Source organism: Cydia splendana, chromosome 2 (assembly GCF_910591565.1).
Source record: "Cydia splendana chromosome 2, ilCydSple1.2, whole genome shotgun sequence".
Taxonomy (NCBI): domain Eukaryota; kingdom Metazoa; phylum Arthropoda; class Insecta; order Lepidoptera; family Tortricidae; genus Cydia; species Cydia splendana.
The window spans coordinates 19981749-20008424 of NC_085961.1; the positions used below are offsets into that span (position 1 = coordinate 19981749).

General features: G+C 35.1%; 4 long non-coding RNA genes across 4 annotated transcripts in view; 2 read left to right on the plus strand and 2 right to left on the minus strand.

Annotated features, from left to right (window-relative positions):
- Positions 1-26676, minus strand: part of LOC134805523 (uncharacterized) — a 275031-nt gene that overhangs the window by 16919 nt on the left and 231436 nt on the right. The window lies entirely within an intron of this gene.
- Positions 3296-5990, minus strand: LOC134805514 (uncharacterized). The gene is made up of 3 exons (XR_010146305.1): positions 5716-5990; positions 4701-4790; positions 3296-3577 (listed from the first exon to the last, which is right to left on the minus strand). It is a non-coding gene; the product is annotated as an uncharacterized LOC134805514 (long non-coding RNA).
- On the plus strand, positions 6201-7905 carry LOC134799564 (uncharacterized). Its single transcript, XR_010145426.1, has 3 exons — positions 6201-6437; positions 6832-6918; positions 7743-7905. It is a non-coding gene; the product is annotated as an uncharacterized LOC134799564 (long non-coding RNA).
- LOC134799572 (uncharacterized) lies at positions 10014-11934 on the plus strand. The gene is made up of 3 exons (XR_010145428.1): positions 10014-10126; positions 10983-11072; positions 11521-11934. It is a non-coding gene; the product is annotated as an uncharacterized LOC134799572 (long non-coding RNA).

The window sequence follows — 26676 nt, forward strand, 5'->3', positions numbered from 1 at the left end:
TTTATGATACTGACTGATACTGACAACATATGAACCTAATTAACAGTATAAGTGCCTTGGCTGGAGCTGTAAACTTATACATAGTGTTTGAATAAAGAATAAAGAATAAAGAATCACGATAAAAGCCGTAGGTATTCCACTTTTTAAATGATATATTTTATCACTATTAACTCGCTATTGGGAAAAGTAATAATGTTACAAGCTGTGGAATTCCGGTTCGGGCTAAAATTAGTAATGAAATGAATAAGGGTACACTGAAAAATCTATAAATAACTTATACAAGTACCCAGCCTTAAGAATTTGTCACACAGCCTCAAGTATTTCATGACCATAGAGACCAATTCGAACTTACTTTTCGATATCAAAATGATTTAATTTTGTTATCATTCGCCCGTGCGACTCGTTCACACCAATACATGAACAAGCAAGTACAAGTGATTTTCACAAGCGAATGATAACAAAATTACTTCATTTTGATATCCGAATGTGAGTTCGAATTGCCGCCTGCCTTGGAGTGATATTACGTTCATATTTTATTAACACTGTAAAGAAATGGATTGTGAATACTACTAAAAGAACCTACTGCTACTTCAAAATGTTTAAATGATTTTCTGAAAGGCAAAAACTACATCGTAAAATAACAATTTCTTCCAGAAAACCGGATAACCAACAGACTGAAATGCTTCAGTCCGTGAGTTGATGAGATACGTCAATAAAAATCTTTGTAGCAATCCATAAAAGCAAACCGCTCAAAGTCCATAAGCCACAGACAACGAGGGCCCCTTCTATTCACTAAAATGGACTTGAGACCTCGTCGATTCCTTTAAAACTCAGTCTTGGGGAAATCGCTTTTTCATCCCCGGTAATGGCCGTCCTTTCCGGAACGTTTTAATTAACTCCGACTAGAGTGCTTTTTTAGTTTCGGTTTGAATTATTGCTAAAACTCTGTCCATGAGTTTGACGACAATTTGGACAATTTACTGTCTGTCCCTAGATAAATTCGGAAAATTAATAATGTATTAACCTATGATACCTAACTTGCACTGTTACACAACATTAATTACTACTTTATTATCTTATTAATCATTTGGGTTTAATTTAATTTTAGAAAAAGTTAATGGAATGTAAAAAGAATACTATGTTTTTGATTTAATCAATACTATTTCACCTACTAGGTACATGCTGTGATAGATACCCAATAAATAAATTGAATTTTGGATGAAGATTTACACTAAATTAAACTATTATTGCTATTAAAATATTGTTTCTGCTCTCTACAACTACACTATTTCAATTAGAGAGGTAATAAGTAAGACTCGTTTCAATAATAGAGGTCATAAGAAGAGCTAAAATAACTGTTTATTTTAGCACAGTAGCAATTATAGAGGTCTTAGTTATGATGTGGTCAATTACAGAGGCAAAATTACGAAAAGCACTAAAATCTAAATTGCAATTATAGAGGTTCCCAAATTTCAATTATAGAGGCCTTTTGGTCTGAAGGGACCGGGACCTTTCGTTGCAATTATTGAGGTTTCCCATTTTTGGCTGTAGTAGTGTTACTCAAAATAGTTCAAATGTATTACTAGCTTTATAAGCCTAATTTGCATAAAACCAGCCTTGATATTACATAATTATTTTTTAATATGGGTAGCGTTGCATATTTGAATGTTGACAGACGTTAATATATTTTTCCTCAATCCTCGGTTGACCACAAATGCTGTAAAGGATTCGAAACGTCGCGATGTATTTTAAATTCATTATATTTAATATACCTACCTGTTATTATTAGTTAAAATACATACTTTTATTTGATGAACTTATTTGGTCCGTAAAACCCCACCTTGCTGAAACCCTAATAAGGAAGCCTCAATTTTGACTCCCTTCATAAAGTGCGCAGGTATAAAATAATCTTAAGGTGGAAAGCTTAAGGTGTTATTTATACCTTGTTTTACTCGTTGTTTATCGTTCAACCGGGCTTGCCGCCACTGGCGACATATTTGAGACGGTTACACTAGGAGTGTAACCCTTGAGTGATATTTATCATGCGATCTAACTCAAGTGAGCTACGCACAAATAGTACTTTACTAGGTAATTTATGTTTTTATTATAGAGCTCAACTTTTCATTTCGTACACGATGCGTACCTAAACATAAAGATTGTTAAGTAGGATTTTGAGAATGTCTCCGGATTCGGTACTATATCTGCATACAGGTATTGATAAATTAGGTTACAAACAATAAATACTTATGGTCCTAATACTCCTAATTATCAGTTTCTTCTTTTTCTTCCCTTCATCCTTACGTGGTTTGCCGATACTGGCAATTATACTTGTTTAAAGTCCCATTTATCTTATATATACTACTTACCAGATCGATGGTTTGCGGCTTTTCTCTCTTTTTGAAGTTTACCGTTCGCCATAAATACTTTGGTATAGGTACCACCTTCATTATGTCTATAAACAGAATATTTATAACCGTTATCCGTAATACATCAAATCATTATTGTCTCTGAATATGACGTATGTCGTCACAAATGACGGAAAGCTATGACAAAATATGTGCATAAGTTCCAAAAACCTCATTCTACCCGTCAAGAGTGGCACGGCGAGGTCACCTCAAACAGCAATTACTTACCTCATTCATATTTATAAACACTATTTTAAGCTTTAGTGGTTCCTATTAGCATAATTCCCTTGTGTTCATGCGCATGCGTCATTTATCCCTTCATCTCGACGTCTCAGCGGGCAACGAAAGTGTTATTATGAAGCCTTTAACCTTTTAAACTGGTTTGAATTTTAATAAGTTAATATGTCGATGCATCATCGACTAATAGCGAGTGCTTCAATAGTAATACTTGCAGGTTTTTCGCTTAAAGTCTCAGCGGGGTGCCGATGGGCTTAAAGTACAGTCCAGGTAATGTAGCGTAGGTAGGTCGATGTAGTAATTTTAGTATTGTTGAAAAGAGTATTTCAGTTTATAATTTATATATTAGTGTGACTACTTAGAGACACAAATCAAAATATTTGATAAAAAATAATTAGATTTTGTTCTCAAAGTTGTGAAGGGTATCAAGTTTCAGAAAGGCAACAGCAGGTACATAAAAATAACTGACTACCTTTTACCTTTACCTGGATGTTGCGGTTGCGACTGTTCTTACGAGTCGGTCATATCAGAATTAATTAATATGTTAAGGTGCGGGTTATGATTTGTCTCAAAATGTATAATACAGGATGTCCCTAACACCGACGCCAAGGCTTATTGAATAACTGATGGGCTACAAGATTAAGCAAATTCACCCTTAATGAAACTCTGATTTATTTTAGATATCGACACTTTTATAAGAATATAGCATCCTGACGTAAACGACTAATAATTATAATCATAATCAGGAGTGTCAGGGTATTCGTAAGCAGGTGGCTTCTTGGGTGCGGTCGAAGGATCTATTTCTCTTCTACTACATTCATTCAACTGTTGTTCCATTCTCGCAAATTCTCGTGTGAATGATAACCTTATTGATTGCAGGTCTTGTTTTACTCTTCCAAGTACATACTTAGAAGTCTCTAGGTCTCGCTTCATTTCTGAAAAGTAGTTTTCTCATAATATACTTAGTAAAAAAAAAAATTTAAAATTACGAAAAACATTCTTAGGTATGGTAGCTTAAAATCAAAGCTTTGGTTGCTTTTAAAAGTCACCTTATTTCGTAACATCAAAGACATGTAACTTCGTATAAGACGAATAAAGTCTAAGGAAAAAACGTGCCTCGGAATTCAAGCAAAAGTCATTCTCGAATAGATGGCGCACACACCTTTAGCCTATCCTCGGCTAGATGGCGTGACGACACCGTTTCATATTTAACAATTTTAACACATAGATATCAGTGAATGAACAGGGATCAAAATGATATAAAAATAATAAAATCATTTATCCATATATATAAATTTTTTGATAACTTTATACGTTTTCATTTTGAGTTTTAGTCGTGTGTCGATAGATGGCAGTAAATTTACAGTGACTACAAAATTTACAATGACAGGACCCCTCTATACTATCTATTCTTTTTGGTAACATGTACTTAATACATTTTAGTACCTCGTTCTTTCTACCTCTTCATCTTCATATATTTAGCATCATGTCAATTTATATTTATGTGTAAGCTAGTGCTTGGTTCAGGAAATCTTCAGAGACCAATATAAGAATGTCAGAAAATTCAATTTGTCGCCCAAAATACATTTATTATAGTGCCCTGGTGCCAAAATATCCAGATGTCACGTTACAGGCATTAAACAGTACTTTAAATATTATAAATAAGCCTGAGGTCAAATGCAATTTCTTCAAACAATATGGATGTATTAAAAAACATAGAATAAATATATAGGTATTTAATAATACAAATAGATAACCTATCATAACTTCTGGAATAGGTAACTCATGGAAACAAATTCGTTTGTTATTTCTTAGGTTTTTTACAAATAATTACATAATTACATGAAGTAACTATTAGTCAAACCCGTTCGTTATGGCGGCCGGTGCAAAAGTGCCCAAAATGCTCACGGCGTTACCCCGCTGGATGGCTATGGACAGCCTCTGCACCAAAAACGATTCGGAGCGGGGATCCTCTCCCTTTTGCCTAAGTCGACGGCCTATGTCACGCACAAATTTTTCATAGGTACTTATAAATATAGATTATTTATTCTTACTTACCACGTTTTGCACGACTACGCTTTTGAAATGAGTTACGATCACCTTGGTTATCCGTACGTAGGATTGCAACAGGATAGACAATTAAGAATTCTGTAAAAAACATGATACTAAAAGAGTCTGACTTAAGGATGACTCACGTAAGACCGGGCCGTGTCCGGGCCGGAACTTACTCATACTCACATATTTTATTGCATTTCATGTGTACAGAGGATCTTAGGGCTAAGTACAGTTTCAACATTAACCCTGCGAGGGTATAGCAACGTAAGTCTAATTAAAACTAAACTAAAACATCTAGTTCTCATTTAAAAACTCTTGGATACAGTAATATGCTTTGCTAATTAAATGTCGCTTTAATTGCACTTTAAATCTATTTATGTTTGTTTCTACCTGTATTGACTTTGGAATTTTATTATAAATATTGACTGACATGGCAAATGGACCAGAGTGGATCATTTTCATGTTGGAGTTAGGGCAGGCTAATCTAGTATTGTTCCGGCGTATCGTTTTCTATGGAGCATCACGTGATCACCTGCCATCTGTCATAAAAAAGTAAGCGCCGGAAGCTCCGGCCCGGACACGGCCCGGTCTAACGTGAGTCATCCTTTACACGATAACTTAAAAACTTACATCAATTTACTTCTTCATTTGACAACTCAATTTTTTTAACTAAGATAGTGTACCTAATCTATTTACTTTATTCTTAATTCAATTAAATTGTGTTATATTTGTTTGTTACGTTGTATTGAATTTTGATATTAACGACATCATCAACCAGATAGTGGTAGGTAAAGAACAAAAACCAAAGTTCCAAAATTGAACTTCCCACCATATTAAAAAACCATTGACACGCAAGGCATCCAATAACCATTAGGACCTTGGCGACATATAGCTAAGTACAACAATCTATGTATGTATATGAAGTGGAAATTCTAAACAAAAATGTTTATTTTTATATTTTTTAACGTACTTATATATACTTATTCAAATATTGTATTTTACTGAATAACGTAATTACCTGAATCCCACCAGGAGTACGTACAATTGATGATTGTAACGGCTAATAAAATTGTTAATGTATGGACCTTCATGTTCAGCTTATTCACGAGAAATAAAGGAAAACAAGTTAATTAACCACTAATCAATTACTGTCCGAGTAAATGATGCAATTAATTCATTAAAAAATACATGCCTATATTTCATTTTTTTCATAAAGCATTTAATGAGATTAATAATGGTTGAATGTAGATTTGATGTACCTATTTGTTTTACAGAGATGTAGATAATAGTTCTCTATGGAATTAAGCCCTTGCTACACGGTCGCCGACAAGCCCCCAGACCGCGTGGCCTTGGTCCGTCCCGGACCGTGTAGACGGTTGTTTCCAACAAAATTTGACCAAAACTGACCAAGGACAGACCAAGGTCAGACGGTTAGAAGGCTTGTCGGCGACCGTGTAGCAGGGGCTGCTAAGTGCAATTGGTATACAAATGAAATGCAATAACTATTTAGATGTACAGGCGTGCAGCGGCACTTCTTCACTTTTTCTAACAACGCGCAGGGTGAGCAGGAAATCAGCCGTAGCCATATCAAAATTTCAATTATGAGGTGCTTAATCAACGTTCTTGCTCAATATTTTCATACACTTTACATTTACAATAAAGTCACCATGAGGATATGTACATTAACTATTTTGTCAATTTTCACAGTCAGCAATTGTGTCAATACATTGTGGAATCGCGGTAATTAGTACATTCAATACATCTTTTTACAGTAAAAGAAGGTCAGAGACTGTATTAACGACAGAAAAATAAGTCTGGGAATTATTTTATTAATTATTGAGGTAAAATAAAATGCCACGATTAACTCTTTTCTTTTATCGAATTGACTAGTCAGTTTTTCAAGAGGGTTTAAATATTCTATACATTTCCTATGTCATCTGCCAGTTATTTTCAGTTTCAGTTTTCTTTAAACCTCTTGCAGGCGTATTCGAATTTTTGTTATTCAATCTGTTTCCGATATCATACTGATCTGTCAGTGTCAAAAGTAGCATTTCTTCAGCCTTTTAAACATACCCATTTTAAAATAACATATTTTTGCATGGTTTTTAGTTTTTACCATTTTTTAATTTGACAGATCCAAAGATACTTAGAACAAATACATGCGTGGGAACAGAGGGTATTCATACAAAACTGCGTTTTCAAAAGCTTTGCGTTAAAGATGGTAAGTTAAATATCAGTAGCGCAAGAGCAACTTCAATTGATTTTTCAGTTTATGCAGAGTTATCTTCATCCGAATAGCAAATGTATTTTTTGTTTTTACAGTTGTTAACTTTTTTTTGGCTAGTATATAGGTACCATTTCCGCACCTAAAATATGCTTCCAAAGGGCTGTGAAAACTGACTAGATATCTAATAAAATTAATATTACTTTCAACTTGCTACCACATTCAGAATGAAGGAGTAGTCTAGAGTTCGTTTTAACCTCTAGCCGCCCAGAGACCTATAAAAAGGTCTCCTGTTCCATTCTAATTTGAACTTTGTGCTGACAAAATAAATATTTAATTTTGCTTGGCAAGGTTTGACGTATGGGTGGTTAGAGGTTAAATGTCAATAAGTATTTTTAGAATAATTTATGTTCCTACATAGTTTGGAAGCATGTATGAAAACCTACCTATCTAAATCTAACAAAGTTGCCACGTGCAATCATACCACAGTAAGGATGGCGACTTTCAATTTTTTCTGAATGAATGTGAACCTTCTGTCATAGTGACTGTGGTCTCATAAAACAGTTGAATTAGTCAGGTTATATTGGGATTTAAAACGTCACACTTATAGATGTTTTTGCCATATTATAAGTCCTTGCTAGTTAATATGTTCACTCTGTATAAACAACAAACGAAGCCATGAAAACCACTTGGCATTAATAATATTAATATGCAATGTTTTATTTGTACAATTAAGTTAAACAGAAATATAAACCCAATTTTATGTATAATTGTTATTTGGCATTACTTAAGAAACTAATTATGAAATCATATTTTTTCAGATATGGCAAAAGATCTGACGAAGGCTGTGGTTACTCTCCATAAACTAAAAATTGATATAAATTATTTAAAAGATTACATACCCGCGATACGAAGTTTTAGAAAGATGTTAAACAGGTGTATTACTAGAATACCTATAACAACGACTACCACGACTACAACCACAACAACCACTACAACACGACCTACAACTACTATAACTACCACAACACGACCAACAACAACAACTACTACTACACGTCCCACAACACGAAAAACAACAACTACCACAACGCGTCCCACAACACGAAAAACAACAACAACTACTACTACGACACGACCGACAACTAGTACAACGACACGTCCTACAACTCAAAAAACAACAACGACTACCACGACACGACCGACAACAACAACACGAAAAACTACAACTACTACTACGACACGACCGACAACTACTACAACGACGCGTCCCACAACTCGAAAAACAACAATTACTACTACAACCCGACCAACAACTACTACGACAGCAAGTCTTACAACTCGAAAAACAACAACTACGACTACAACACGACCAACAACGAAAACAACAACCACAACACGACCAACCACCACGAAATGGCCGACAACAACAACCACAAAACAAGATTCAACTACCACGCCTACCACATTATCAACGGAACAACCAATAACAACCACTAACCGAACTCGTAAAACAAAATCAACGACACTTGATCCTATATGGGGTGAATATTATTAGAGATAATGAAAATTCTCAATTCTCGCCTTCGGACAAAATAAATGTAAATATGATACCTACACTTGGAATACCTACTTGTTAGTGCTTTATATACCTAGGTATAAATGTTGACTAAAATTGATCCTGTTTTTGTGAGGATAAAACTTATGTATCACTTCAAAACGATACAAATAATGCCTTCTGAGCGAAACGAATGCGCGAATGATAACGGAAATCATTTAGACATGATTCATCATTTAGAAAATTAATATTATTACTGTGAAAATTTGCATAATGTAACCGTAAATTTTATTTTCATTGAAATGTAGGTATGGAATCTAATAGTATTTTGCATTCTGTTCCGATTTATTTATTTATTTTGTAGTTAAGAAAAATTAAATATCTATAAGTATTGAAGCTGCGTAGTTTTTTATTTCAATTATTTTTATTTTTTCCACTTCATTTTGATAGATTGATAATTTGTATGGATTAAACTTTACTTTACCGTATTGAACTTATAATAAAATAACATTATTAAATAAATAAATTGAGTTTTTTTTACATCACTCACATTCCGTAAGTTTAGATTAAATTAATATAGGACATCCGTTAAGTCCGCTTAAAGCTGTACAGTGTACGTACAATGAAGAAGCGACTTTCAAACTTTAAAAAATGATCTTGTTTTGATATCACCCTCAGCGTGTCTCGCTCGCACCACTTTATACTTGCGAGAGCTGAAATTAAATGAATGTAGAAATACTCAAATGCTGTAGTTTTCTTACGTTGCAATATTTAATCTAGATTACTACGAGTACGTACATAAGTCGTGTCTTACTCTCATGTGAGAATTGTTTCGTTGAATATTTAGTAGCAACAATATAAAGAAAGTCAGGAACATAAAAATACGGCACGGCAACTTATTTTAAGCGGGAATATTTAAATCACAACTAGTTACTTGGTCATAAATCGCAAATCCGTCATTTTGACATTTTCGTTTCTTAGGAAGAGACAAAACTAAATAGAGATTTGTAAGAGGTTGCTAAGTTTTATGAAGAATCAATTCTCTATGCCTATATAAATTATATTAACCCCTAAGTCTTACCAAAGGCATAATAGCCAAAAATCACTCAATCGCGTTCAGTCTCACATTATCACTTCTATACTCACGTGATTGTGAAAAAATCTTCGACACGTGCGCGCATTGAATTTGTGATGTCAACATTTGTGAAAACCATGGCTGACATAATTATCTAGCATAGAGAAACAAATTAATAAAAATATGGAACTTTACACCCTTTTAATTAGTTTCATGTGATGTGAGTGTAATTAAGAAACAAAGATTTAAAATCAATGCAACACCTAACGACTGCGCGAATCTCTCCCACAAATGTGCGAACACACGAATCGAGCAAGCGAGCTCACGAAACAAATACAATGTCGGTATCATTTCCACGTGTCTGAATTAACATTCACGAGTAAGGCCCGAGGTGTTATTTGCAAATCAGCCGTATACCTGCCAAAAATCAATTATGTGGTGCTTAATTAATATTCTGGTAAGTGAGGTTTTTTTCTACATTGCCTATGGTAAACCCAGCATGAGAGCCCATGCATTAGTTTTTTTTGCCATTATTATAATTGTAAATAATGTTAACGCTGGGTGGGATGCTGGTAAGGCTAAGAGCTTAGATACTATGTTAAAAATATTCAAATGTAATCTACGGATTTTTCTATCAAATTTGTATTTTTTATTAATAAGTAAATTACTTAACCTAGATTTGTTCATTCTGTAAATACTTTATACTACATCTTAACTATGTAAGTAAGAAAATTTAAATTTTGTAAATAAACTGTTTCTTTAATTTATGTTTTTGCAAACGAGAATGAATTGCTACTTATTGGTTATTTTCTTTAACGTATTCAATTCAGTTAATAAGAATTAGCTTCAAACGCGCCGCTCATTACTTAGTCTTGTATTACCCTGACAAGATTTTATTTGCACTTCGCCTAGTTGGGGATTTCCAGTTATTTATTTAACTGCCAAGGAGATTCTTTGACAACACGTACGTTGAAAGTCATCGAATTTCACATTATGTATAATACGTGAAATCTATGAAACAACTATTTTCTCTATGTTTTCGGGGATGGCTTCATAATAAAAGTGGATTAATATGACATTCTCATTCACATCTCAAGAGTATCGAGGTACAACAATATTAATTACCCTACATAGCCGCGAACATAAACAAAAACTACCATTGCTCTTTTTTTTGGGTATTTTATAGAGCTATGAGCCTATTTGAGTTAATGACAAGTTACGACATTGCTAGCACTTTAATAAATGTATGACTAGACATATTATACTTAGTGGTTATGTTCAGATGGGTGGAATAACTTCCGACTTGCAAAAACATGGATGGTATAAAAACAAATACCTATCTTGTCGCGTATGCCCCGTGATCGCTACATTCTGGAAATTCTCCAAGCCTCATCTTGTAAAGTTAACCACTAGTTTTCTATGTGATAGAATCATCGATCCGCGTTAAAAGGAATCGGCGTTTGGGTTACGTTGGTGTCCCAACAAAACACCGGCTGTCACTTCGTTCTGTCAAGGATGGTAATTACTTTTCAGTATTCTGTACACAACTGACGATTCAAAAACTTTTTAAAACTAATGGGTATCTTATGGGCTTTTTAATTTCCGGGAAATTGATTTAAATATTCCGAGTTTTCTCCTATCTAATCACAGAAATATTAAAAACTCGTAAGTATATTTTTTTATCACATTGAGGATAAGCCCTAAAAGTAAATTTACTTACCCCTGAGGCCTACCGCGAACATCGAAAATGGATGTGTGTGTACTGGTTTAAATGTTAATGGACTAAAAAATACCTTACCATTCAGATTATTAAAAAAATAAAATATATCCATTAAGAACATGTGTGCTATTAAATATATAAAATCAATCAGCGTAGGGTTTTTATTAGAAACGACAAAGGAAAAAGTAAATTCTGAGAAAAACCTTTGCAACGAAACACTAATACCATGGCATTATGTACTTTCAGAAATACGACAAAATATGGAATATATGCACTCGTCTATTCTGCAATTTAAAAGTGATGTCAATAAATTGAAGTCTTACATACCCGAAATACAAACGTTTGAACGGCTTTTGGCCGATTGCGAAGCTATGGAGAAACTTTGGTACTTACCAACAACCCCAACACCGTCAATTGTAAATGGACCGACGTATCCTACAGAACCTCCAGGATACAAAGTTAAGCACATCAGGCACCACCATAAAAACCACAGCAGTCACCACCGACACAACAGTCACCACCGACATGATCATAAAGAACATTCCAAGTATCAATACAGTCGGTCCTCTGAAGATCAGACCAGATAAAAATTAATAATTTACCGTTCAATCTCGCAGAATAATCAATTGAACCATGGCAATCCAAAAAAACTTGTGGTTTTATTTATTTATTACTATCTTCTCCATATACATACCTTTAGCCTTACCACGACTGCCTTAGCGGTGTCAAACTGACATATTCGATAACGTCTGCATAACTTACTTTCTATACATCTCGCTCCCACTAATATGCGAGTACGAGCGAGATTTATAGAAAGTAAGTTACGTACACGCTAGAGTATATATTGTGTCAGTGTCAAACTGGTGGTAGCCACACGTAACTTCAAACAGTGTCCACGCACCATTACCCGCCAAAGTATTTGTAAAATAGGAAGGTAATCAAGTATTCGTATATAAATGTTTATTTGGACCTCGTTGGGATTTCATTTTACGCCACATGTCCATCGTATCCGTGTTTTAATAACTTTTCAAGCTTCAAGGAGTCATCAAGTAAGCAAGCTTTCCCAAATTGTTTGGACAGTTGTGTATATGTCCTAAATAACCTCATAGTTATTAAAGAAAACAAATAACTGTTTTATTACAATTAGATAAAAAGAAAGACACAAAGAAAATACATTTATTAAATTTATTTAGTTAAGTACTAGTAATTACTAGTAAATGATCAAATCTTACACACAATTTCCCATGGATATGGGAATCATGACCCATTAATCTGTTTTTATAACAAAAAAATTGTTACTTAATTTCAGAACTTTAAGTACCTATTTTAGCAGCGCCTTTTAGGTCATTCCGGACCGTCGGAGACAAAAAAGAAAGTGTAATAACAGTTTATTTTTAGTTTTTTTTACATACAATATATATACAGTGGTACTATTAAACGAAATTAATAACTAGCTTAAATCTAAAATAGGCCCTTTTTAGTTTTTAATTAATAATACCCGATAATCCATTTTACTTGCCTTTAGAAATAAAAGTTCAATTTGTTTATAAGTTCTAGTTTTCGTGTGTCCCGAAACTAATCAATAGGTGCATATAAAAAAAAAACAAATTCATAAGACTCGTTATTATAATATGTACCTATATTTAGAGATTTGCCAAGCTTTTAATATAAAAAAACAATTACTTACCAATTCTCTCAACTGCCGCTTATGACGACATCTCTAAACAATTTTAAGTGCATAAAGCGATGTCAAAAGTAATGTTTATTTTCGATATAATAATATATATTATGCAGTGTTTGCTTTATGTATGATAGAGACCACCCGCTAGCTGCGCATTCGAAAGATCTTTGTGCTAACAGTTGGCTTGCCTCAAACAAACATAACAAAACAAACAGACTGGCAATTGAGGAAAGCGGTCGCATTTGATTTTTTATTTCTTTGCTCTCGGGAGGTGGTTTACAATTTAACACAAAAAGAGAAAGCTTTTCCAATATTCTACGTTATTTTGCGCTTTTTATGCTTCTTTGTAACAAATATTTCTTTTTAATTCAAGCTCACTTTCTCTTACCATAAATGAGCAAATATTAATTTATGCAATCGTTACTTTTTTGTATGTCTTTCCCATCACGGAAAAATGGTGTTCCGAACCTTTGGGAGGCGTGCGCGGAGCCGAAGCTAACACGTAGAGTCCCTTATGACACCTTAATGAAATGTAAGGGGTACACCGATCGTTACTTATTAAATACTTTCAGTGTTGTTATGACATATCATCATCGTGATCCGGTAACATGGTCAAAATACGTCAACTACCCAGGCTTCTTCCAAACATCACAGGGCCTACTGCAAATTTCGTTATCTGTCTCTCTGTCATCCTTGTATATTTGAGCGATAGAGAGGCAAATAACGAAATTTCGATTTCCGTTTTTCGGGGTAGGCTCTCTGAATCTTCACAACGAATGGTCGTCAGCTGTTATCCAACGACTCTGCGATCTGGACCGGATCGACGGCGCATCACGGAGACGTCAGCGCATAATAAAAAGTATTTGTATTTTGATCGGATCGAGGCATAAACATAACACTTAAATCTAACTGTCGCTTCAGAATTCACATAAAGCGTCACTAACGACGTTATCTTTGTGAAGGGGTCGAGCTGCTCCGACTACGGGGGAACTTAACCGAAAAAATAGTTTCCGACTGCATCTTGTACATACTATGTACGCTGGTGAAGTGTGCCAAAGATGAAGATAATTGGATTCCTGTTTGATTTTATTTTAGTCTTTATATTAAGAACTGTAGATTATACAGTACAAAATTTGCTACATCTACATTCTACAACAATGAAGCAAGAGTTGACAATTTCCCACGACATAACAAACGTAGGTCAAAATATGTCAAACCTACGTTGCTTAGGTACAAATGCCCTCTACAAATATTACAAAAATGTCTAAAAGTAGATCTCAATAGCTTAAGATGATGTTGCCATTTTTATGGTCGGCGGCGCACCAACAACTGTTTAAAATATAAACAGTCAAAATTAATGCAAATCCAAGCAAACCCTATGCATAAAATTAGTAAATATTTTGCCTTTCGATAAAAACAAAGAAAACGAAATTGCTAATCGGTCCGTTCAGCGGGATAGGATAGAGGCCGCAACACGTCGTTAAACTTAACGTTAGAGCTCCAATCTTGTTCTGTGTTCGGCTACAGAACTCTGATTGCAGTGCACTACAAGTCTAGATTCTGCTTTGATCACGCGTGAAGTAAATAGTCATATAATATATGGTTTTACTGATCTAAGAGGCATTTTAACATTGAATTAAATTTCACGATATACAATAAATCAATCACCTACCGTCGGTGATTACAGCGGTACTTATATGAGTATAATTTTAGTCTATAGTTCTTGTCTTGTCTAACTCCGACTCGTGGAAACTCCTAGTACGTACGTTCGCGATTTGAGATCCCCTCGACGATAACACGCCGCACGGCAAGGGATGTCACCGACGCCGTCGGCCTATTTGTAATTTACTTAAAAATATCAACCAGATAAGTGCAGTTTTAGCACTTTGTGCCGAGACGTTAATTATCATAAGTATTCTTTATGTATTTTCATGTTAAGTTACTTCAGGGCTATATCTATAGGAGTGAAACTTGAAGTCCATATAAATATTTTGCAACACTCACGTAGCAACTACAGGATTCATAATGGTAACAATTACTTTTGAATAATTTAAATTGGGTTAGCTATAGGGTCAGCGCCGCACATCTATGTATGTAGTAGCAAGCACTTATATGTCATAAAGCGGTTTTTATTTTTATATCCCACACACACAAAATATAAAAATGTAGGTACCTACCCACCTAATGTCCACGTCATTAAATTGATAAGAAAACAGGATCCCCACTCCCATATGTGTTGTAAAAATGTAGGTAATCATTTTTAATTTTATTGTTGGATATGGTGCAAATACCTATTTGCTGTCAATAGGTATGTCTCGGTAGCTCAATTGGTAGAGCGGCGGACTGGTATCCAGGCCGCGTAGCCAACATGCCAATCGCTAACGCTCCGTAGCGATCGAAACTGTTACTGTCGCACTAATATGGAAGAATGATAGAGAGACTCAAAGCGTTTCGCTGTCGAAGCGATAGCGATTGTAACCTTGGCTAGGCCGGCAGGAGTCGCGAGTTCGAGTCTCGCCCGATATAGTGAGTTTTTCCACTTTTCCTGTATTTCTAAACATTGTAACCAATTAACGCCAAATATCAACTTTTAAGTAGATAAATTGTGTAGGTAATACTTATAGATCTCTGAGCGAACCCGCAGATAAATCGATAGACCAAAACGGTGAAACCGTAAGTGTAATACATTATTGACTACGGAAAACTAAAAAAATACAGAGATTTCTACTATTACCCCTAAGGAATACCTTCTCGTTAAGTCACCTGTATTAAATTGCATTGTTGCATGAATTAATATGATAGTCGCCTTGCTGCATAACACCATTCATTAGGGTTTTATCTCGCAGGAAGGCGTCGCGATGATATATTGCCCGCTCGAAATTGGTACTTCATTTCAATTTATGTAGGATACCTAGAAAGTCATAAATAATTTGGAAATACGATATTCGGTATCCGCTAGTTGAAATCTAGATTTAGCAATAGCAGAGACTACAGTAAATAAAGAAGACTGACAGCCCACATACCTACATTGCAGCGAGAATATTTAATAGTAGAATACAGCAAATAATGTTTATACATTTTAATTATTTGCGTATGAAAACTGCCACCCTACTGCTAATTATAATTTTTGAACGTTAAATTGGACATGACTGTCAGCAGTTACAGGCACCACAGTAGATTTAAAACATAAAAGCGTTTTGAGCCCATAGGTGACGCTATGAAATAAAAATATGCTTTTAAAATGATTTTATGTACTTTTATGCTTAGGGCAGCGACTAAGAAGGATTGTATGTTTAAGTCATAAAAACATTATGTGACAGATTTTGTACGTTTTTACGATTAAGCTAAAATGGAAAGGCACGTGAGGAACGCGGTGTTGTATGGAAGTTGTTCGTATTGAATATTTACTAGTCTCTGACAATTGCTACATCAACATTATTTTAGTAGTGGCTCTGTGAGCTGTAAATCTTGCAAATTCCCATGACTGAAAAATTTAATTAAAAAAACATAATTACCGTGCCGTCTCACAAAATTTCACGAGAATCGGATGAGAAATGTCACCTGTAGAGAAAAGCATCTGGACATACGAAAGCATTATAATATCCTGCGAAAAGGGTATAAAAATCCGTTCACTTTGTGATTCTGCTTCCTGAATTCTTAGTCCAATCAATTTTCAGCTATGTCGTCTTTCTTAAAGGACAGTTGACTTATTAACCATGGATCGCCTTATTAAAAATATAAGATCACAATAAAAATGGAACAAAGTAAATCTATGCAACGTTCTCCTAATCCAGATTAATTGACCGAAGCGAAGCGAAGGTCTACGTTTTGACTCGGGCATTTTGCTTTCGTATGTCCGGATGTTCTCCTCTACAGGTCGCAATTCTTAACCGATTCTCGTGAAATTTTGTGACCGAATTTTATGACTAAATAAAATTTTTTTGTCAATCCGGTTTTTGGAAATTTTTTAAAATGGCAGAGTCGTGATACCTGGCGCCTAAACAAATAGTCGTATCGATATCATAAGAGTTTTTTCTTTTTGATATATGTTTATAGATTAAATGGCCAAAAATTCAGAAAATTTGTATCGCTGGTTTCGGCGGTATTTAGATATTTAGTTTTTACTTGAGAATGAGTAGCTAAATTTCGTCAGCTTTAGTAAGAACTATCATGGCGCATTTTGCAAACGTTCGCTTTTTTGTTTGCATAGGGAGGTCCCTGGTTCCATCCCCAGTAATTGTATGCTGCTACATAACTTTTTGTATTTTTTTATACTTAAATTTCGTATCAATTGTTGTTTTTTATTTTTTTTTTAATTTTGAAAAAATGAAAAAATCGTATTTTTTATTTATCAAGCGCGGGCTAAGCGCATTCGTTTATTTTTTGCAAGAGATGATGGCTTTTTGCGCTTTAAAGAAAATTTGATTCTTGAATATACGGCGCCATACCTTTGGCCTATGCTCGTCTAGATGGCGACACCATTTAATATTTAACAATTTTTACTCATATCAGTAAAAGAACATGGGTCAAAATCATATGGCGTTCTAAAAATAAAAAAAATCATTTATCCATACATATATACATTTATTGATATTTTTTTTCATTTTCATTTTAATCCTGTATCGAAAGATGGCAGTAAATTTACTGTGACTACAAAATTTAGTATGACAATAACTCTCTACTACATATAGGGACCGTGCGCGTTGGAGGGTCTGCCATCTTGTGGCCTGAATCGGAAACATGTACATTGCCAAAACAAGTTCTACCATCTACCGTTCTTGTAGGTACGTTTCCTTATGCATAGTAGGTTCTGTCATCTTGTGGGCTACATCGGAAGCATAAACGTCACATTTACGCCTCACGCCAAAAATCTGACGGCTCCTATGCTACCCCCTATAGTTCATGCACGTCCCCTATACACTTTATTCTCTTTAGATTAGATATTTAAATTCTTACTCGAGAATAAGTAACCAAATTTCGTCAGCTCATCTAAATGCTATCATAGCGCAGTTGGAAAGACGCTTACAAGCAAGGATATGGGATAGGTACACGGTTCGATCCCCAGTAAATGCAATTTTTTTTATTTATTTTTTGCACTTAAACATCGTATTTCTGATTGATCAAGCGAGCGCGAAGCGCGAGGTAAGCGTATTCGTTTGAGTTTTTGTATGAACATTTTTTTAGCGGTTTTAGTTCAAGGGCATGGCTGTTACAGGAGTCAATTTCCACTTACGTTCTAGCATGGGCGGTCACCATCCATAAATCGCAGGGGTTAACATTGCCTAGGGTAGTGGTCGACCTTGGGCTCAGGGAACTAGCTGTAGGTTGCTCGTACGTTGCGCTTTCCCGGGCTCAAAGTCTAACTAACAATAAAGTTAGTTAGACTTTGAGCCTTTTAATTTGGATCGCCTCGCTAAAATGGCCCATAATTTCCGCAAATCATTTTTTCTTCGAGGCAATTACTCCGTTCTCATTTTTTCCCAGTGGAATTTCTTCGCTTTATTTAATTTTTCGTGTAATATTTTTCATAAACTAAACTATCCTTTTCTCAATTTATTCCCTTTTCTTTTTAATCCTAGTAGTTAAAATAACCAGTAGGTTTTTTTTTCACTAACTAAATATTCTCTATCTCCATATTTTGTCTTTTTTTTAATGCTAGTGGTAAAAATAACCAGGTTTTTTTCAAATAGGTAGGTTAGGGTTATTTTTTTTGATGACCCTAAAAACGAAACTGCTCCCAGAGATAGGTAGGTTAGGGTTATTTTTTTTTGATGACCCTAAAAACGAAACTGCTCCCAGAGATAGGTAGGTTAGGGTTATTTTTTTGATGACCCTAAAAACGAAACTGCTCCCAGAGATAGGTAGGTTAGGGTTATTTTTTTTTGATGACCCTAAAAACGAAACTGCTCCCAGAGATAGGTAGGTTAGGGTTAATTTTTTTGATGACCCTAAAAACGAATCTGCTCCCAGAGATAGGTAGGTTAGAGTTATTGGCTGACAGCGTTTGGTTTTTTACTTGTAGTTTTTTAGATTATGCTTTAATTTTAGTGTTTTTGATATTTGTTGTATGTGAAATACCTACAAGTAACAAATATAATTACTACACTATTAACATACAGTAACAAGAAAATATTATCCTAGATATTTAAAAGAACGAAAACTATAAGAAAAAGATTAATTTAAAAATATTAAAAATAGGCGATTGCGGAAGAAAACCATTAGGAAAATATGGGAACGGAGTAATTGCTACCGAGAATGAATGATTTCGGGAAATTATGGGCAACGCAAAATATGAGAACGGAGTAATTGCCTCGAAGAAAAAATGATTTTCGGAAATTATGGGCCACACTCGCGCACGAAGCTTCTTAGTTGCAGTTTACAGGTTAATTCAAAGGTAATGTTGGTTTCCTAACATAAGTAGAGTTAGACCAAGAAAAGTCTGCAGAGATTTTGACACTGGCACAAATAACATTGGCACTGCGTGTGCTGTCAAAATCTCTGCAGACTTTTCTTGGTCTAACTCTATCCACTTTTCTATACAATTAGTATGGCGACGTGTATACTTAAGGGGCATCGACCGTACACTGACATCGGGATGATATTTTTATCATATTATTTAGTAGTCATCGTGCGTCTCGCTTGCGCCAATACATGTACGGACAAGAACGAGTGAAATGCACGATAACTAAATGACATCAGTTAGATGTCTTTCTGATATCAGTGTAAGTTTGAATTGGCCTGTTAGCCAAAAATTGTTTCGTATGTCCATAATATGTTCTACTCTACAGGTCGCATATCTAAACCAATTCCCGAATTTTGTAAGCAATTGATAGTTAAGTTTTTATGGTCAAATTAGATTCTCTAAATTCTTCAAAACAACGGAACCATACATTTATTCAGTTTTAAACTCTGCTCGCGAGGTCTACAGCTCACAGAGCCACTAGTGTAAATTAAGGGGCTATTAGAACTAGAACCTCCATCCATCAATGCCCAAGGGATCTGTTAACGGGTTTTCCGAACTCCAATGTTTCCAAAATAAGTAAAACTTTTGGGTCTCACTCATATTACTGCTGGGATTAATTTTGAAAGCACTTGTTACTAAAACTGACATATTTCAAGCTATATAAATACTAATCTTGCTGGCAGTTAATAATTTACATTTCTAGTTTGTTTGACAGATAAATTAGTTCAAATATGAGATACCATATCTAGAATTGCGGCTTGGTTGATGATAAAATCAGATCTTAATAGATATGGCAGGTGTATTTGCTATCTAGAGTAATAAAATTTGCAATGAATATAGATTTAGTACAACCACGAAAAAGCTGCGGTAGGTAATAAGAGTTTTTCATTTAATGTTTAACCTTAAATGCTTATCACATACTACCTAAATCTCTCTTTTTATTCTTTGAATATCAAATTACAAGTGGCGGGAGCTCAATAGAACTTGATTCCCACCAGGTTGCCAATGCCTATTTTCTGACAGTAAATTCTATAATATTGTCAAGAAGAAAGGGACAGCAAGTACCTAAGTAATATGACTGCAGTCGCCATTCCTTTCAGGGTCACTTAAGGTACGGTCGAGTTCACAAACTTTTTACCAAGCCAACGTTCCAAAAACATATTACACGACTTTATTGTCGGTGTCTTAGAGGTAACATAGATTGGAACATTAGCTTGTAAAGATTTATTAGTGAATTTAAATGGTTGTTTTCTTAAACGCAACCATCCCAATCATGAACGGTTTATGAACTAATTTGGAGCCTGTATGACATTTCACTGATAATGTACCAGTTGACGGTCCTGTTTTTTACTTTATTTTTCTGGTTTGTGTTTAATGTCAGACACTGCAATTGATTTCAATATTTCTAATTGTCAATTCAAGAGTCAATCCTTTAAGGATGACTCACGTTAGACCGGGCCGTGTCCGGGCCGGAGCTTCCGGTGCTTACTTTTTTATGACATGACAGGCGACCACATGATGCTTTTAATAGAAAACGATGCGCTGGAAGCTCGGGTCAGGACACGGCCTGGTCTAACGTGAGTCATCCTTAACAACGCAGTGTTTTGTCGCCTGAATTCATGGTTAATTCGACAAAATACATTCTGGCTTCAATATAAGTATCAATTACAAATTAAGGCCAACTAAAGACTTACCTCGGTAAAAAGAAGTTTGAACTATAAAGTTTTTACCTGAGTTCTGCTGAAAATAGTGTGTCAGTCAAATTCAAAATAATATTCTAAAGATGGCCAGCGTTTTCTTCACTAAAACTTCAAACTTAAGGAACTCGTGGACTGGTATGTATGCTAAAATTTAGCCTATGCCTACTTGTTTAAAAACTATTTTATTAGGTACTTCAGTACAGTTAGTCGACGTTAAAGATATGTTTAATTTTTTCGTCTTATTATATAGCTCATCTATCTCTCAAATCGTGCCTAAGTATGTACAGGTGTACACCTGTCCTGTAACTTAACAAGGAGAAACTTTATTATTCTAGTAATAAATTCGAGACAATACAAAATTAAGGATAACAAAATGTCCGGGGAATATTACGTGATTATAGTCGTATTAGTCATGGTTTATTTGGTCTTATAAATCACCAAAAAACAGGCGTATATCGCGTGACCGCCCCGTCACGTTACCTACCAACGCCGATGCGATGTCATAATTCTGTGTCAATTTCGTTCACCCGTGACTAATGCCTACAAACTTAAAATAATTGTTTTAATATTATTGTTTAGATCTTTTTAATATGGGTATGTATATATTTTTGAAAGGAGAAAAATCGTGTTAAATATATTTACTGTATTGTTTCTTAGTTGTTTCTTCTTCTTGTAGAATTCATGAACAAGTTTAGTAACAAGTATAATGTAATAATATGTACAGTTGATTCTTAAAATAAAGGTTTTAAAGACTATAAAAACACAAGTTTATACTAGCAAGATTAATCGCTCCTCACTGGATCTCCTTTTTTCCCCAACATATTCGATCGCGTGAACCTTTTTCATAAAAATAACATCTTCCAGACACGATAAAATACTAGAAATCCGTCGATAGCCAACAATCCTTTGGGGAGCGCACCTGAAGTGCAGAACTGGAAATTGGAAACCGTAACTCAACAAGTATTAGGGGAAGGAAAACTCCGTAGCCGCCATCTGTAGGCCTTATCTAGAGCTATAAATACACGGAGCCCGGAACGAAGGAGCAGGAATTATGGCCGAAGGTACGTACGGTATAATGGATAATTCATGCACCCTCCTCGCCTCTAATTTTAAAGTATATTTCTTTGGTGTGTCATTATTTTAACCAATGTTACAAAATGTTTGTGGATAAAAATGATGCTTTCATATCTATCTAATTTTGAAATTCAGAGCTGGTTTAGTTCAGTAAGGCTTCAAGTTCGATTGATTCGTTTTTTAGAAGTAGGTGAAGGTAGTTAGACTAAATTCGAGAAATTACCTATTGAATATTGTTTGTTTGAAAAATACTCAATTACATATTTCTCTTATATATGTTACTGTAAAAGCCCGAAGTACGGCAAAACCTAGGTTGTACCGGTAAATCCTAGTTTTTACCGATGCCGATCGGTAAAAGCCCGAAATGTTAAATCTTACTAGTTTACTTCGGACTTTTACCAACACCGATATGGTAAATCCTAGGTCTTACCACGGCGATCGGTAAAGTTTGAATCATGCACTGATTCCTGAGATTATTAGATGATAATTTTTAAGAAAAAAAACCGACTTCTATGGGGCCCGATGAAAGATTATGGTAGATGGTGCACTATGTAGAAAAGGAGGTAAAACCACCCACTTTTCTAGTAGCATTTCGTTTCTGTAAGGCTCGCAGTTCTAACCTAACCTAACCCACTTTTGTTCGGTTCTGTGAGGATCGCAGTTCAAACCTAACCTAACCCATTAACGGCGCATGCGGTGCGGTGTACGGGGGTTTGAGCGGGAGGGGTTGAGAATCAGTGCATGATTCAAACTTTACCGGTCGCCGTGGTAAGACCTAGGATTTACCATATCGGTGTTGGTAAAAGCCCGAAGTAAACTAGTAAGATTTAACATTTCGGGCTTTTACCGATCGGCATCGGTAAATCCTAGGTTTTGCCATACTTCGGGCTTTTACAGTAACATATATATATCGTCTTTCCAAATATTAAATTACCTAATATAAAGTGACATGTACTTCCACCATACACTCAACGAAAGAAAGTTGCAACTTCTGTCATGCATAACTAATTGACCGAAGCGAAGCGAAGGTCTACGTTTTGACTCGGGCATTTTGCTTTCGTATGTCCGGATGTTCTCCTCTACAGGTCGCAATTCTTAACCGATTCTCGTGAAATTTTGTGACCGAATTTTATGACTAAATAAAATTTTTTTGTCAATCCGGTTTTTGGAAATTTTTAAAAATGGCAGAGTCGTGATACCTGGCGCCTAAACAAATAGTCGTATCGATATCATAAGAGTTTTTTCTTTTTGATATATGTTTATAGATTAAATGGCCAAAAATTCAGAAAATTTGTATCGCTGGTTTCGGCGGTATTTAGATATTTAGTTTTTACTTGAGAATGAGTAGCTAAATTTCGTCAGCTTTAGTAAGAACTATCATGGCGCATTTTGCAAACGTTCGCTTTTTTGTTTGCATAGGGAGGTCCCTGGTTCCATCCCCAGTAATTGTATGCTGCTACATAACTTTTGTATTTTTTTATACTTAAATTTCGTATCAATTGTTGTTTTTTATTTTTTTTTTTATTTTGAAAAAATGAAAAAATCGTATTTTTTATTTATCAAGCGCGGGCTAAGCGCATTCGTTTATTTTTTGCAAGAGATGATGGCTTTTTGCGCTTTAAAGAAAATTTGATTCTTGAATATACGGCGCCATACCTTTGGCCTATGCTCGTCTAGATGGCGACACCATTTAATATTTAACAATTTTTACTCATATCAGTAAAAGAACATGGGTCAAAATCATATGGCGTTCTAAAAATAAAAAAAAATCATTTATCCATACATATATACATTTATTGATATTTTTTTTCATTTTCATTTTAATCCTGTATCGAAAGATGGCAGTAAATTTACTGTGACTACAAAATTTAGTATGACAATAACTCTCTACTACATATAGGGACGGTGCGCGTTGGAGGGTCTGCCATCTTGTGGCCTGAATCGGAAACATGTACATTGCCAAAACAAGTTCTACCATCTACCGTTCTTGTAGGTACGTTTCCTTATGCATAGTAGGTTCTGTCATCTTGTGGGCTACATCGGAAGCATAAACGTCACATTTACGCCTCACGCCAAAAATCTGACGGCTCCTATGCTACCCCCTATAGTTCATGCACGTCCCCTATACACTTTATTCTCTTTAGATTAGATATTTAAATTCTTACTCGAGAATAAGTAACCAAATTTCGTCAGCTCATCTAAATGCTATCATAGCGCAGTTGGAAAGACGCTTACAAGCAAGGATATGGGATAGGTACACGGTTCGATCCCCAGTAAATGCAATTTTTTTTATTTATTTTTTGCACTTAAACATCGTATTTCTGATTGATCAAGCGAGCGCGAAGCGCGAGGTAAGCGTATTCGTTTGAGTTTTTGTATGAACATTTTTTTAGCGGTTTTAGTTCAAGGGCATGGCTGTTACAGGAGTCAATTTCCACTTACGTTCTAGCATGGGCGGTCACCATCCATAAATCGCAGGGGTTAACATTGCCTAGGGTAGTGGTCGACCTTGGGCTCAGGGAACTAGCTGTAGGTTGCTCGTACGTTGCGCTTTCCCGGGCTCAAAGTCTAACTAACAATAAAGTTAGTTAGACTTTGAGCCTTTTAATTTGGATCGCCTCGCTAAAATGGCCCATAATTTCCGCAAATCATTTTTTCTTCGAGGCAATTACTCCGTTCTCATTTTTTCCCAGTGGAATTTCTTCGCTTTATTTAATTTTTCGTGTAATATTTTTCATAAACTAAACTATCCTTTTCTCAATTTATTCCCTTTTCTTTTTAATCCTAGTAGTTAAAATAACCAGTAGGTTTTTTTTTCACTAACTAAATATTCTCTATCTCCATATTTTGTCTTTTTTTTAATGCTAGTGGTAAAAATAACCAGGTTTTTTTCAAATAGGTAGGTTAGGGTTATTTTTTTTGATGACCCTAAAAACGAAACTGCTCCCAGAGATAGGTAGGTTAGGGTTATTTTTTTTTGATGACCCTAAAAACGAAACTGCTCCCAGAGATAGGTAGGTTAGGGTTATTTTTTTGATGACCCTAAAAACGAAACTGCTCCCAGAGATAGGTAGGTTAGGGTTATTTTTTTTTGATGACCCTAAAAACGAAACTGCTCCCAGAGATAGGTAGGTTAGGGTTAATTTTTTTGATGACCCTAAAAACGAATCTGCTCCCAGAGATAGGTAGGTTAGAGTTATTGGCTGACAGCGTTTGGTTTTTTACTTGTAGTTTTTTAGATTATGCTTTAATTTTAGTGTTTTTGATATTTGTTGTATGTGAAATACCTACAAGTAACAAATATAATTACTACACTATTAACATACAGTAACAAGAAAATATTATCCTAGATATTTAAAAGAACGAAAACTATAAGAAAAAGATTAATTTAAAAATATTAAAAATAGGCGATTGCGGAAGAAAACCATTAGGAAAATATGGGAACGGAGTAATTGCTACCGAGAATGAATGATTTCGGGAAATTATGGGCAACGCAAAATATGAGAACGGAGTAATTGCCTCGAAGAAAAAATGATTTTCGGAAATTATGGGCCACACTCGCGCACGAAGCTTCTTAGTTGCAGTTTACAGGTTAATTCAAAGGTAATGTTGGTTTCCTAACATAAGTAGAGTTAGACCAAGAAAAGTCTGCAGAGATTTTGACACTGGCACAAATAACATTGGCACTGCGTGTGCTGTCAAAATCTCTGCAGACTTTTCTTGGTCTAACTCTATCCACTTTTCTATACAATTAGTATGGCGACGTGTATACTTAAGGGGCATCGACCGTACACTGACATCGGGATGATATTTTTATCATATTATTTAGTAGTCATCGTGCGTCTCGCTTGCGCCAATACATGTACGGACAAGAACGAGTGAAATGCACGATAACTAAATGACATCAGTTAGATGTCTTTCTGATATCAGTGTAAGTTTGAATTGGCCTGTTAGCCAAAAATTGTTTCGTATGTCCATAATATGTTCTACTCTACAGGTCGCATATCTAAACCAATTCCCGAATTTTGTAAGCAATTGATAGTTAAGTTTTTATGGTCAAATTAGATTCTCTAAATTCTTCAAAACAACGGAACCATACATTTATTCAGTTTTAAACTCTGCTCGCGAGGTCTACAGCTCACAGAGCCACTAGTTTAATATATAAGTAAGTGATAAAATAATAACCTGAACGGAAGAACATGGAATGTGTACTGATATATTATAATATAATGATATAATAGATTTATGTGGAAAGATTGATTCAACGTGGTCGTAGCCATCACCTCCTAGCGAGTGAAACCTCTCACTAACAGCACACCAGTTACTCTCCAATCGTCCGCTACTGGACACTTCTCAACAATTTCTTAGTTTTTGCACCTGATTGCGACTTATTTTCCGACAAACATCATAAATTTTATAAAGATTTTTTACATGTTTGTGAATCAACATAGTAATCATCACTATAGCTTAATTATTGTCATATT